Here is a 12,500-nt window from a genome sequence, read left to right as displayed (position 1 = left end):
TACTCTGTCTTGTATTAAATACCACATATAACTCTCAGCAGGTTTTATGTTGTGTTTTACTGTCAGGAATGGTTAAAGCTGGCCTAACATTTTGTTTGGCAATTAGAAAAATTTGTAGTTTAATTTATTAAAACCAAGGAGAAAACAACTACCCAGAATTAATTTCATATCTAACTGTAGCTTGTTCTATGTTATCACTAATTGTTTAATCATTTTGCTTTACACTGTAAAATAGACAATCCAATTCACTCCTCAGAACCCTAAAAGATAACTTGTAGAAATAAACTAGCCTACCTAAAGGCAAACTTTCTGATTTCTACAAAAAAAAAAATCCCCAAACAATGGCTTGGATCCCGATAATCCAGGAAAATGTAACTATGCCTGCATACCTAGGGGAACTTTGGGCTTGAGTTTCATAAATAGTCCCCACATATAGAAAATCACTTCTAAAAATGAGGTGACTTTGTGTTATTGTTTGTGTTTCTGTTATTTGTTGTTTGTGTTATTTCATGGAGCTCTGCTCTTCAAAAGGGGGGAGTCAAATGTTTTACTGGGCATGATCAAGCCATTAGGTACAACTAAAGTAGTTGTACCTAAACTCTACGTGTAAAGGGATAGTGTAACTTAAAACAAAATGTGAAGAAAAACATTCTCAGTTATAAACTACAATTTGGTATATTCGCTATGCAATCGCCTTTTGAGCTAAACAACCATCAGTATAACTAGTGTACCACAGATTTAATAGTTAAGCAAATACTACTAATTTGTTCAGAATTTCAAAGAAAACAGTAGAACGTTTCTCTAAAGCTAGACAGATGTGAAAAATCCAATAATCTTATACCATGTCTGTATCTTCCTGACACCCTGATGCAGCTGAATGGGGAAGGAATGATTATAAGGTACATTATAGTTAAACAAAAAAATAGAAAGGGAGTGGAATGTGGCCAACGGGTGGGTTCGCACAACACAAGAACCCACCCTACAATCATGCTACGCAGTGCGGATTGTTCTCCCCATCCTTCCCCCTCAGTCCTCCTTCCCCCTCGGTCCCCTGGCCATTTTCCTTTGTGGCAGAACCCATCTTGTCTGCCCACTTGTTCATGACCCCTTTTCATTCCCCAGCCTTTTTTTCCCTCCACCCCAGACATTTGCGCAAATGGGGCCATAATATTTTTTTTTCAGCTACAGAAATGTGCACAAATGTGTTTGGAATTGAAAAGAAAAAAAATTGGTCAGTTTTTCACAGTTGCACAAGTGAGTACTTGTGGCTGTCAGATAAGTGTAGCCTTGCCTTGTCAATATCTTTGTATGTTTCAGCTGTCAAGGAAATTGATAAGACCAACTGCATATAGGCTAATTTGCACACCATTTGACAGTGACACATTGGGAAAAGGGGACAAGATCACCCACTTAGCAAGGTGATCCTCCGAGTTATAAGTGTTGAACTGGCACTTGTGGATGCTTTGCTTCCATTCCACACTTCCCCAAGTCTCCAGCAAGTCCTTTTAAAAGACATCTGGACTCCCCACCCCCTTTTCACAGCTCCCATTCGGAGCAGTTACTGCTGTGGTTACTACGAATGTGGCAACCCAATATCAACATTGCTCCAGAAAGCATGAAGACGTACTGCACCTAAGGTGGGAGAGACATGGTAATTTTTTCAGAGTATGGGATAATATGACAGGTCAAAGTGTATTTCTCATACCACCTTCAATCTCTGAAAAAATGACCATCGATTTCAAAAAAACTGTTTGAGCAGGGGTGACAGTGGGACAAAAGAAATGCGTGTGTAACACATGAAACAATACCTCTATCATATCAACTCTCTTGAAAATTATCCTCTGTCTCCAGCCTCAATTTCTCTCTGCAATATGGATCCTCAACCTTGGAGCTGGAATGTAGTGCAGATCCTGCAGGGTGAATGCACGCTGCAGGAAGCCGATGCACAAAATCTGCAAAAGAATGCCAGTATGGGCATACCCTTAGAGCAAAATGACATAATCAGAAGAATCATGTAGTGTAGCTCTTGCTGGACTGTACCTCTTAGATGGCAGGTGGGGGAATCACATGTTTGATTGTTCCTCCTTTTTTTAAATGAAGAAATATAGAATGCCATGAAGAAGGCTTAGCTGAGCTTTTTCCCTGTCATGTGACTTTTCTTTTTTTCCTTCCTACATGAAATTTTATTTTGAAATAAAGTTGAAAATATTGAAAACAAAAAGGAAGAACACTACATAAGAATACAATAAGATCAAAATTAAGAGCCAGGGAAATTAAATTCACTGATTACATAACTTAGAATATTATGGGTGGGCTCATGGGACAGTTAAACTAAAACAGCTTGAGGAGAAATTGAGAGAGTTTGTATGTTTAATAATGCAATCCTATACATGTCTACTCAGAAGTAAGTCACACTGAGTTCAATGGGGCTTATTCCCAAATAAGTTGGAGTAAGCCCCACTGAGCATAGTGAATTTTACATCTGAGTAAACATGTATAGGATTGCACTGTAAATTATGTAACTGAATCTTAGTCAGAAAGAATACAGTTTTTAAATGGGGCAACATTCAGACCTGTCATCCTTCATATGCACTTTGAATTTTCCTAAAGCTCTATCATGTGATTCCCCTGATCATGTAGTGCAGCTCTGAGAGTAATTTCTGGGCAATTGTGGAATGCGATTACTTACCTTTTCTACCATTTGTAAAGGTATATTCTGATGTATAATATTTTGCTTTTATATGCTTCATTACGACTTAACCAGTAGTATTTTAACATACATATTTAAAATATACTACCGATTCAAAAATATTAACAGTGTATAAAAAGAGGACAAAATTTGATTTTGATTCAAATTAAGGCACCTTCACTTTCCAGCTCACAATGATGAAAACCACAGGCCTAGCTCAGCAACTGAAGAGTTTGTTTGGAGTATATGTGAGCATTCTATCAACCGCTCTTTGCACTGCATCCTGAAGTTCCCATATAACTCAAAAACTGTTTGTAAAACAGTTCCAGGGATTGCCCCCGTAAAGGGTGCAGTGGAGCTCAGACATACCATGGGACACTCAAAACTCAGCACCTAACCCCTAGTATCCTGGCCCTGGTTTTTAAGTTATTTTTTCCATAAATTTGCAAGTTTGCACTTGGGATTCATTCCTATAACCATTATTCATGCAAAACCCACAACATATTAAAATGCGGAGTCAGTGAGAGTAGATGTTGGGATAGGCTACAGCAATTTTATGTCCATCAGCTTTAATAATTATTACTGTTTCTATAAAGATTGGGGAATATTTTTTAATAACCAACAAAGGTCTAGTTCACACATGTAAACCGATATGGGTTTTATTTCCACATGACTGTGTACATGGTTACATAACTGCAGGGAGAAATGTCTAGACGAACAAGGGGGTAAATGGAGACATCTATAACCATTTCCATGAATTTACTTACACTTTTTTCAACTGCCTGATTCACAAAAATGGTTGCAGTTGTCTTCATGTGCCCACATAATCAGAGGCAGTGTGGGAGAGAAAGTGCTCATATATGTATACTAGCCCACTGAATATGTAATAGCACAATTGATTGATTTAATACGTTTGTATCATGTCTTCCCATCCAATAGTATACACACGGTGGCTAACAATAACAAAATCCACACAAAAATACAGCATTGAAAAAATGAAATATTTGGACTGGATGAAGATAAGAAGCAAGTTATCAAAATCTCATGAACCTCAAAACATAAGTGTAAATTTCAAGAAGAAATCTCTACATTTCTAGTTTGGATTGGAAAAGAACAATTCCTGACAATTCGCACACAATCTCAAGGCCAATTCAGTTTTGTTGGTGGCTATTTAAAACAAAAGGCAATTTATCTATCTACTATATTTTAACAATTTGGCTATACCTATTATATAACATGGCTTAACTCTGTGTATGTGGGGGGGAGGGGGTTATTGTTTTATATGAGTAAGGTGGAGGATATTGTTATGCATAACCCCAACTAAACTTAATAGCTGTACATTCATAAGTCCCCAAAGCAAAACTAGTGTGAATGTAACCAATTGATGCATTTATTGTTCTTCTGTACATAAAATGAAACCAATCTACTCTAGTTCACATACACCATATTCTCATGATTCTAACACTAAAAGTTAACCTCTTTTCCAATAATAAAACTAATGTATAGATTAACTGCTGCCTAGCAGCACAGTGCTATACATGACTACTCAAAAGTAAGCCCCATTGAGTTCAATGGCTTACTCCCAGGTAAGTGGGTCTAGGATTGCACCCCAAATATCCTTTTAATGTTGTTTAGAAGTATTCAGGAAATGATGGTATTGCCTGGTTAAGCACTTCCCAAGGATTATACCAGGTTCCTGAACTTAACCCCATCCCATCTCCAACAGTGCTCCAAGTCCTTTATCGTTAAGTCCAGTGGTTTTCTTGTGAGCTCAATACTGCTAATAAGCTTTCCCAACCCCCATGGTTTTGTTTCTATCAAAATAGTTTCTTTCAAGCTGCAGCGGAGAGAGAGAGACAGCACTAGCTGTCTTGGCAAAAGAACTGTTCTTTCTCACCAGATGTGTAACCGTGTTTCGTCTTTCACTATAGACAAGCTGGAGCCGACTTCTTCCGCTACCCAGGCCTGTGCTACATGTCTTACAACAACACAAATGCAAGCTTCTTTCTTTCCACACATGTTAAACTCATTTCCTAACTATTGGGAGAACATAACACTATCCTTACTGCTGTTGTCAGATGATGCCGTTTATTTTATAAACTCCTGACACCACAAGCAGATGATGATTAGCTCTGGTCACTTTGCTGGCTGTGAAATGTCTAGGGAGAAGCACCCTGCTCTCTCTTAAATGTGGTGTCCTTGCACCAGGAGTACATAAAATAAATGGTATCTTCTGACAATAGCAGGTAGGTATGTGTGTGTATGTCAGTTTATACATATATATATATACACACACACACAAACATATAGAGGGGGCCGGGAGATGGGGAGTCCTTTCCTCTAGCTCCAATTTGATAGAATGTGAAAAGTGTATGCAATATGTCACTTTCCAACTTAATAGATGCTATTTGTAATTTAAGTATTTTTTTGTTCTTTTCTAAGATAAATAAGTGGTACTTCATAAACAGAACATTATAATCATATCTAAACATCTCCTTATATAGTTAATCAATTATATGAATTAACCAAAAAGCTAAACCATTTCACATTAAATTTTGATTAATTTAAACCCGCTTATGAAGTGCATGTATAAATATCATGAATCTCAAAGTGTTACCACTGACCTGTAAATATACCTTTGGCTATTTTCCAAATTGTGGCCATATCTTTATTTTCAAAACATTAATAAGTGCAATGCAATGTGTGTGTGTGTCTGCGTGTGTGTGTGTCTGTGTGTGTTTTACTGGTTTTGATCACAAACATTTTTGCAAGATTTGCTATTAAGATAAACAAACAAGAAGAGCTTGTATTCTGGCAGTCTGACCAAGGTGAATGGTTTTCATTTTCTTAGTGTGTAAGCTCTGGAAGCTTTGCCAAGTACAGGTTAAGCTCCCTGAGTTTTCACTTCCTGTAGCCCTGCTTGTCAATCACTTCCTGGCATCTGCAGTGACAATTTCCATTGTTAGAGCTTGGAATTTCCATCTCCTCCAAACATGTCTCCCGGTGCCACACTTAACCCCTTGGGTTCCCATGTCTAATACATTATTCACCACCTTCGCAAAAGTAACCGAACACTGTTGCATCTATGGTGATTGTAAACTAAAGCTATCTTTTTCCAAATCTCTTTATTTTAGTTTTTGCACATAAAGTTATTAATTGAAATTATTTTACTAAAATGTGTTATAATTTTGTTACTGGAAATGTTTCATTGCAACAGCTTATCTTACAAGTGGTTCTTGAATTATTTTTTTCAATTATCCATTGATAGATAATATTTACTTCCTGTATGCATGTGTACCAGAACTCTGGGCTTAAAAGATTTTTCCATAACCTAATCCAATTCATCAAAGGCATCCTAACAAAATTACAGGCTCTGGCAGTATCTTTGCCTTTCACCTGATAAGGCTCTAACAGAAGCAGCAGATGGTTTGTATCAGGATACTTCTTGTAGAATAGTTTTTGACAGCTTTGCTTAAATCCCTTCCCCCACTTTTCCTTTCTCACACAAACACACTACTTCATTATTCTTTTGCATACTACTTGTACTGAAGGCAATGCAAATGTATTTGGTTCCACTGAAAAGCAAGTATAGCAGAATGGTAAAGCTACTTGAAACACCCCTTGATTAACGCAACAGGGATTTATTTAAGAACATTTTCAAATATGCATATGAGTGCATCCTTTAACTAGCATTTTAATATCTAGGTAATGTACAGCACAATTCTATTAGAAGTAAGTCCCAAATGTTTCAATGAGCATTACTCCCATGTAAGTGTGTATACAACTGCAGCCTTAATTAACTGTGATTTCAGATGTGGTTACTGTTTATGCCTGACATAGATTATGCCTGGCTAATGTTAAACTGTAATCTTTATTGCTTGATTTAGACCAGCGGTGCCCAACTCAAATCACCCTAAGGGCCACTTTTATATTTTCACTAACTCAAAGGGGTTACATTGCAATGATAACCACAGAAAAGCTGTTACAATTTTAACTCAATTTTTTCTTTTTAACCCATTCCTGAATCCCATTTTTCTTTCCGTACCTGATAATTCACTCTTCACCACCACATAACTATCTGAACTACCACTACTGCATATCTATCTGAATTCTTCCTCATTCTCTACCTCCATTCCAAATATATTTTCTCTCTCTCTCTTCTCTGCACTCTCTTCTCTGTGCTCTATCTCTGCACTATTAACACATGCCCCCCCCTTTTTGTTTCTTCAACTACAGGTCTCTCAGTTTTGTAGCTATCACCACTTTTTATCTCTCCATAGCATTCTTGTGTCCCTGCATCCCCTTCTACATCCACATCTCTGTTACCAACCTTTTCCTGTTTTTGTGTTTGATAGATTTCTAAGGACTCCCAACTGAGAGCTATAGCGCTCTTTTTTCCCCACCCCACAGTTTTTTCTGCACTTCCATCTTTCACCTACCTAGTAAGTTCCTCATCCCACAAGTGTCATTGTTACCTTTCTTTTCTGTTTTCTATCATGCTTGCTCTTCTGTCTGCCCCACCACAGATCTCTGTACCCCTACTCTGTTAGCCCCTCTTTTCAACTTTTCATACACCACAGATCTCGCCATATCCCCCCACAAACACACACACACACCCACACACCCTCTCTCTAGGTTTCCTTGCTAACTTTGGCAACAAAAGCACACAAGGCTTTCACTCTCCCAGCAATTTGAGTGAAGGAGTTTCAGATGAAGGTAGTCCATGCAGGGTGTCTTACATTTTGAAGGCCTGATTTAGACAAAGAAACAAAAGTTGCAGTATAATGACTTCAAACACTTCTTTTAAAATAATGAGTGCACTGTTAGCAAGTTAAACCATTTTCCATATTCAGTTCATTTTTTCCACTTCACAATCCATGTATTTCACAAATATTTGATGTCGCATAGATGCATTAAAATCAATGGGAGTTTCACCACTGACTTCAGAGGCATCCTCACCATGTGAAACTCTGCTGGATATACATAATATACCTTTATATCATGAATAGGTTAATCAATTTGCTTATAAACTATCCAAATAGTCCCTATACCCATGCACTTCAAAGTAACATTGACACTCTACCCAGAAATATGCTGCTTGCAGCCATACCTATTATGCCAAGCTCAAGTATATCCTTGTTATCAGTGCAAACTTTCTATAACAAAATAAAATACCGTTCACTCAGAAAGGCTGCAACTTTAGAAATAGTCTTTGAGCTACATGTTACAGCTTAAAAATCACAGACAAAAGAAAAAAGAACTCCTAGGCCTATTCTGCAGTAATTACATGCACTCCTTAAAGAAACCTAAGAATGAACATTTTACAATAAACTGTACGGTTTTCATTGCATTATGCAGATTAAATGACAACTTGTCATTTAAGAAGTTAATAAACAGTCACCGTTTTGCAGGTTATCCAAATGCTACTGAATAGACAACCTTGGATCCCTAAATGATGTGTAATTAAAATTATTTTTAAAATCCTCCTTGACAGGCCAGGGCTTAGCCAAAATGTAAATGACATTAAAGAAGACAATGAATTTAATTTTATTTAATGTCCCTTTTTGCAGATCCTCATTTACATAGCATTTTTAACAAAAGCGTTGACCTTATAAATGCTGGCATTTGTACAGCTTCTGCAGAGTTGGATTTAATCATGCTTTCACAAAGCCATAAGGGAAAAGCTTTAAGTTCTCTGGTTGGATATGGAGTAGGAATAAAAACATTGGGACTGGTCAAATGTTTATCCTCCTTGCTTCTGAAAACAACCTGACAAGAAGATGTAAAGGTCTAGGGAATAACCCATTGCTGTTTGTAAGGCTTGGTAATAATCATACATAATCGTTTGGAAATATAGCTAATAAAAAATATAATGAGTGTTCAGCAAAATCGGCATTAGGCCCAAATTACATGATATTAATACTTGAACAGGTGCAGAAAGGCTCTTTAAATGAGGTAAATGAATAAAATGTCCCAGAGCACAACTGTGTGCACTGACAAAAAGTCAATCACATGAATAATTCAGTGACTAGGACTGCCAGCAAAGGTCAGCTTTCTTTGACCTTTGTGACAGGAAGTGAAAGGAAACACTGTTGACTTTAAAAAAAAACATATCCAATCAGTCTTCAGCTACCATTCTACAATTACTTTGAAGGAACAAACTTTAGCTACAACTGAAATAAAGCTATTTCTTGGAAACCTAATTCATGAAACAGCTTGATAATTTTGTCACCTTTCTGAAAGATGTAGAAGCCATCAAGCTTTGTCACATACCGAAACACAACATGAAGACAACAAGAAGTTACATAGAGACAATGGAAGGTTAACTACAGAGGGTCATTTTTCCCTGCAAACAATGTCAATTATGTATAAAATCTGAGGTCAGCTAAAAAGTATTTTAAGAGCCCACAAGGCTGAAAGTTTGTAGCAGCTGTTAAATATGACAAAACTTCTTTTCCCCTCCCCCCCAAAACTAAATCTATTCCAAACTCTGTATGAAAGAAAATGGGATAAGCAGATGTCTGGCTTTTATACAGAAAAGTAGAACACACTTGGAATTATAAGTCTTCTAAACTCTATAGAATAATGCCAGATTTATTGGGGAGGGAGAGTATTTACTACCCACAGAGATGCCAACTAGCAGTACGACTGTGAGAGTACCATCTGGAAAAATGATGCCAAGCATGCTCTCAGCAATACTTTGCAAACTCATTCAGTGTGCACAAGCAGATCTGCTATTGTTTTACTAGCAAGTTGCTTCTTAATGTTGTGATAGTAATGTAACCCAGTCTTCCCATGTTCTTTCATAATCAGTCTCTTCAGTTTTCAACAGTTGGACACTGAAGCTTTCATATAGATTTAAGCCAAGCAAGGAAAGGAAAAGTCAAGAGGATGTCTCTTACCAGGAATTTCCATACCTTCCAATAAAATATTATGATGGCAGAAAAGAATTACTTCAGCACACAGTGTGGTTTTGGTTTAGCAGTTATAGCGGCATCCTGTAATCATTTACAGCCATTGGAATGTATGGGTGAAATAGGATAGATTTATCTCTTCATAGTTGTGATATGTAGACAATGGGTGTTCCTAATGAGGAACATCTGCTTTTGTGCTTTCCCAGAAAACATTATTCCACTATGAAAATGATACTCCCATCCTTTTCAATAGTCCTACATAAAAATACATGCTTTTTATTTTCTCCCCCCCCCTTTCCCCCCTTTTCTTTGACTTTCGTTGGGGCAGTCTAATTTCCCATGGACACTTTTTGGAGGCATCCCTTTGGCTATGATTACTTTATGTACTGGGGTTTTTTAACTGTATCTATTCATGGCACACATAATTTAGAAGAGCAAAACAGTGTCCAAACATGCATTAACACAGCTACAACTACTTCTTAAGAAATATTTTCAAAAGAAAAATGTAACTAAAATACACAGAACACTTCAGGAGATGGGGTGTGGGGGTGGGGTGGGGGCTGCGAGATAATTTTTGAAGGAATTTGTATAGTGTAGAGTTTTACAAAAATGGTTTAAAATATTTTGACATACCAATATGTAAATTCATTATTGTATTTGAGATTTTGTAATGGAGGCCAAATGATAATCTCTAGAGTATACAGATATTCCCATTTTCCATCTATTTTATTCTAAAATTATTTTTAAAAGCCTTTATTTTCACAAGAACAGATGCATAGCCAAAGTTTACAATACCGGTTTGAAATTACTAATTGATGTCCTCAGGACAAATATTCCTAGTCAAAACCAGGTACATGTATCCAAATGCCAAAAAGTTCTAGTAAAGCATATTGTCTGCAATTTTTAAGCCAAGTGATAATGCTTCATATGTACAGCTGTAAACTGACCCACAAATTTAACTGGACTCTTATTCTGTAATGCAGAAGAGGATATACAACCCAGAAATTCTGCTCTACTTTCAGCAAATTTAGATGATAAACTAGACTACATTTATCAACTCAAAACAAATTATTATTAGAAATCTGAAATGCAATTTTATTCTCCCCAAAAGACTGCACCAATATGATTCATCATTTCCAAAGTATATTTTCCTTTTATAACATTGCTAAAATGATTTTTATGTAAGCATTAAATGCAACAGTTTTTAAAATGTACTCAAAGTATTGAGACTGCTATAACATCACTTCCCAGAGCAACAGAGTGTGCAACAAAGTGCTAATAGAATTTTGTCATTATAAATGACAACTCTTTTAAGAAGGCTAAAATATACATTCCTTTTATATTATGCAAAAACAAGGCCTTACCTTTAATATGCTTAATGTAGGAGGTGATTACAATTCCTATAAAATTGCCATATCTTCAAATTTAGAAGCATAGCAGATTTTTCACCAATAATTAAGATCTCAAAAGCATTTACGTGAAGCGTAAATGGAGTTTCAATCTTCTTTATTCAAATAAACATGGCAAACCCATTATCTAATTTTTTATCCTTTTATGCTTCTAGAATATCACATTATAACATGTTTTGGATAGATATGGGGAAGTATAAAAGAACTGATATTGTTTTGTGGACTATTTAGATTTAATTCCCATACAAAACATATTACCTGCCAGTTGTTCAAGTACATCAGCAAGTATTCCTTACTTACAGTGCAATCCTATGTATGTCTACTCAGAAGGAAGCTCTATTGAGTTCAATGGGGCATACTCCCGGAAAAATGTGTATGTGATTGTAGCTTTAATGTTTATAAAACAGTTATTTGTGCTGCAATCCATTGTGTTCATATATGCCAGTGCAAAGTGCTGGCATGTTTATTGACATATGTTCGATATTGAGGAAATGATCACTGTGTCCAACATCTATATTTAAACATGACTTTGCACACTATACCAGAAAACTGTACCACCTATTTCTATTTAACTTGTAGATCATACTAGCGCTTCACACCTATATACTGTTCAACATTTTAAAAATATTTTTAAAAGTACAAAGCTCTAGAACATTAGAAGACTCTACACAATAAAATCCATCCAAAATTATGTTGAAATGAACTGTAACATGCCGTTTTCTATTATCTATTCAAATAACCTTTCTAAACTTTCAAATAGATATATGCTATAAATATATAATAAATTCCATCCAAAAGGCAACGATCCACTACTGTATTATTTCCAGAGCTAACACTCTAAAGACAAATATACTTATATTGATTTTTGGTACTTCAAGTTCCATAAAGTGCTGAACTTGTTCTCAGTTGCCTGACACAATCCCGGAGTGATAGCAACAACTGGTCGGCCCTATTTGATTACTAATAAGAGAGATGTCCCTTCTGTCAGATACCTAGCATTCTCCACTAAGCAAACAGCTATTTCAGCTACTTAAACATTAGCATTACTCTCCACTGGTGGTGCATATTTCTTTAGGCTTAACTCATCAGGTTTTCCAGGTTTAATTTTTCAGCCACTGGACAGGCAGGTTCATGATCAAAAGATAACTTTGTAATGAAATGATGACATCTGAGCCTTTTTCAAAATACTCTTAACACCTTGCCCCACCAAACTGGTGTCATTTCGTAAACATTTAATGGGAATGGGTACCAGTTAAAAATCTGAAATCAGTCATGTATTGGCCCCTTGTGATGCTACCATATTGCATTATATGAACTGCCTTCCACGTAGTAAAAGTTATCATTTTGAGGAACAGAAACTAAATAAAAAATCCAGTGACCATACGGAAGAAAAGAAGATGGGCAATAGGAAGTATATAGAATGTGTAAGTTAACCTTGGCATGTACACAAATGTTCAAAACTGTAACGAGGCTGTGTAACTAGTTCTA

The 12,500-nt window shown here is 36.3% G+C and overlaps 1 protein-coding gene across 1 annotated transcript in view; it reads right to left on the bottom strand.

The window, feature by feature from the left end:
- The window catches only part of EBF3 (EBF transcription factor 3), a 198,241-nt gene that overhangs the window by 175,949 nt on the left and 9,792 nt on the right, over positions 1-12,500 (bottom strand). The gene's annotated exons all lie outside the window — the stretch shown is intronic.

This window comes from Heloderma suspectum, chromosome 3, assembly GCF_057233095.1.
Source record: "Heloderma suspectum isolate Gila_16-S chromosome 3, 16-S_ref, whole genome shotgun sequence".
In the NCBI taxonomy this organism is placed as follows: Eukaryota; Metazoa; Chordata; class Lepidosauria; order Squamata; family Helodermatidae; genus Heloderma; species Heloderma suspectum.
The sequence above is the reverse complement of the archived record's forward strand: the minus strand, read 5'-3'. Positions and strand labels throughout refer to the sequence as shown.